This window comes from Fundulus heteroclitus, chromosome 8 (genome assembly GCF_011125445.2).
Source record: "Fundulus heteroclitus isolate FHET01 chromosome 8, MU-UCD_Fhet_4.1, whole genome shotgun sequence".
NCBI lineage: Eukaryota > Metazoa > Chordata > Actinopteri > Cyprinodontiformes > Fundulidae > Fundulus > Fundulus heteroclitus.
The window spans coordinates 22,844,993-22,848,553 of NC_046368.1; positions in this window are offsets into that span (position 1 = coordinate 22,844,993).

Consider the following 3,561-nt stretch of genomic DNA (forward strand, 5'->3'; position numbering starts at 1 on the left):
AGGTTAATTGGTCACTGTAAATTGTATTTGCAAGTGTGCATGTACATGATTGTTTGTCCTGTTTGTCTCTGTGTTGGCCTGTGATAGACTGGCAACCTGTCCAGGGTGTACCCTGCCTCTCATCCATTGACCGATGGAGATAGGCACCAGCCCCCTCCCGAACCTGTATGGAAAAGCAGGAATAGAAAAAAACGCAAATAATAACAATTATATACATATATACTACTATTCGACCGGGGGTCTTTCTGCATGGAGTTTGCATGTTCACCCTGTGATATATATATATATATATATATATATATATATATATATATATATATATATATATATATATATATATATATATATATATATCAAACTATTAACAGCAGAGTAGGAAGTAGATTTTCTAAACGTATTAAAACCTACCCCAGTACCTCAGGATCCAAACTGTTGACCTGGTTTCCATAGTTACACATTATGAATACTGTCCAATTATAATGAGCATCAGCAAAAATTCTCCAGCTGCACATCATCCAGAACCAGATGGAGCACTTGTCACAAAAAAAATGCAATGTTTCAGCCATAAAAGGGGGAATTAAATAATTCAAAGTAAAGGCTAAAGAGCTACACTAGCATGTTGCCACCTTGAGAGGAGCAATTCTAGACTAGAATAGTAAAGGGAGGAATTGTCAAGAGGCAGATGATCTACTTGACATAAAATAACATGGGGGAGAACGGCAGCATTTGTAATTCTACACTACCCCATGTTCTCCTCCGTGTCTGCAAGCAATACATTAAAAGAGCAACACAGGCACTGGTGCTGCTGGCAAAGAAAAACTACATAGATTGAAAATGCATGCCATGTTTTATTACTGTATTGAGGAATGATTAGAAACTGAGAAGCATAACCATTAAACATCAATGTTGTTTTAATTAATGCAGCCTCAAATGGGGGCACTGTGTCCTGTGTCCTATTTTGGGCCGGTCCCAAGCCCGGATGAATGCAGAGGGTTTCTTCAGGAAGGGCGTACGGTGTAAATCATTTGGCAAATTTACAATGCCAGTCAATAACAGGATCTTTATACCGGATCAGTCAAGGCCCGGGTTAACAATGGTGCTGGTGACCGCCAAGGAACCGCTGGAAATTGGGCTACTAATTGGTCAGCAAAGAAGAGGAGGAAGAAGAAGAGGACATGTCTGTAGGCCATGGTTTAAATACGTTTGAAACTTTCATTAGTTTTTATTTTTATTTAGTTCTAACTGCTGATTTTCAGTTCTATTTTAGTTTTAATTTGTTTTTAATATTTGTTTAGTTTAGCTTAGTTTTTAGTCTTTTGCAAACGCTTAGTTTCAGTTTAGTTTTTGTTAGTTTCAGTTATAGTTTGTCTTTTATATGAGATTACTTGCATACCAGGGCAAAAACTGAAAAAAAATCCCAGAAAACAATCATAGATATGGCGTAATGCGGTACTGTGAAAAAAAGCAAAAACTGCAAAGGGAAATTAGTCTTCATGTAATTGCATTATGATAAAAGACACACAAATGAAAACTAAGTAAATTTTTTCTTGAAATTCAGTTTGTTTTCGATTTTTTTTTTGTAAAGTCTCGTTTTTATTTTTATTTCAGTTAAGTAAAATGTTTTTTACTCCTAGCTTTTGTGATTTCCTTAGTTTTACTTTGAATGACAGGACAGGCTAGAGAGTTGGCTGCTTGCGGTTTTGTCAGGCCAAACGTCCCTCCTCAGTAAAAGGGCTGTAATCTTCTGAGGTACGAAAGTTATAGTCACTTCGGAGACTCAACAAAGTAGCCAGGTGAACTTGCACGCCGGGAAAATACAACGAGAATTACTCTGTCAAGAACTGACTAATGGAGCCTATAAAGACCACTGCAAAAAACAAATTTTACAGGTCAGCCTATTATAAGGGCATGTATGGGTAAAGAAAAGGTATACTATTTTACTTTTAAACTTGTGCAATGCTCCTATAATTTGAGATATTAAATTATTTTTAGGTTAATATAAAGCATTTAGCGAGTATCCATGCTCTGTGGGGGCTATCCTTTTCGAAAACTTGAGAGGTTTCGATCTGTCGCTGAATGGGTCACGTGACCTAGATTGCAGTTCAGGGTCACATGACCCATTCTAGGGTAATAATAATAATAATAATTTATACTTTATTTATCTCACAATAGAGAAATTCACTTCTGCATTGAACCCATCCCCATTGGGGAGCAGTGGGCTGCCACTGTGTGGCGCCCGGGGAGCAATCAGGGGTTAAGGGTCTTGCTCAGGGACCCAGAGTGCAGGCAGTTGAGATCGAACCGGGTACTTGCATCCTTCTTAGAGCACAAGCGTACTGCTCTAACCACTAGGCCACCCCTCCCATGTATGGCAGTCTGGTGACTACAAAACAAAACTGATAGGACACTTACCTGATCAGACATATTTTTGGTTCTCAGTTGTAAGATTTAATCTAGAGGGGTGAATGTGGCTTTGTCTTTACAAGTAACTCCATGACTTCTCAATCTACTGGTCCAAAGTGCTCCGCTGTCAGATTCCAAAACACACACACAGAGAGACTGTTCAATTTTGCAACAGTGCAGTGTTGCCAGTGGCCTTCCTGGGCACCAAACCTGGAAGTTGCAGGTCTAACGCACCCCTTAATGGCTGCAAGTTACACGGGGCTGCTTTAATGTTCAAACAAGAAGGCTTCTCTAAGTATGTTAAAAGGCCTGTTTCACCAAAGGTTAAAGAGACTCACTTTAAAATTTCTCACAATATTTACCCAGTGGCAGAATTTTTGCACAAAAGATTTAAATTTGACTTAACATGCTGTGCCTTTTGTGAATCTCCGGATGAATCCTTTAATCATCTCTTTTTTCCCCCCTGTCCTTTTTCTTTTAAACTATGGAGAGACATTACAAATTGGTTGTCCCTTAAAATTGAGGACATCCCAGAAATAACCATCACCCACGTATTATGTTGATGACCTCGATAGTAAAATATCAGATATGGTTAATATTGTATTACTGCTTGTCAAATATCATATACATTGCTGTAAATGGAGAGGTTCTACTCCTTGTTTTGAAAATTTTCTTAACCAATTTAAACTGTATTACACCTCATTCAAACATGTGAAATCTGTTTCTGCCAAAAAAGCAACTGCCAGTATGTCTAATTTTCTTTTGTTTTAAATCTTGCTCTATAATCATTCATTGGCCATATTGTTTATGTATCTGTTTTTTTTTAGCCCCATTTTTTTGACATTTTTTTCTACCCATGTTGTAATGTTTGTACCTCAACGAGTCTTTCTACACTATTTGTTTGATATATAAATAAAGTAAAAAAAAATAAATAAAAAAAAATGTTCAAACAGTAACGACCATTTGCCTGTTTTTCCTTTTCCTGCCATCTTCTAGATTCTTTATAACTTTACTTTATTATCCACTGCTATTTTAAGACGGCTGTTTATATGTAATGGGTTAGTAATGAGTTGTAATGTTACTTGAATTCAAATAAAGTTTCGATAAAAAAAAACGTACAGAAAAAAAAAAAGAGGAGTACCACTTTTTCCGAGGTAC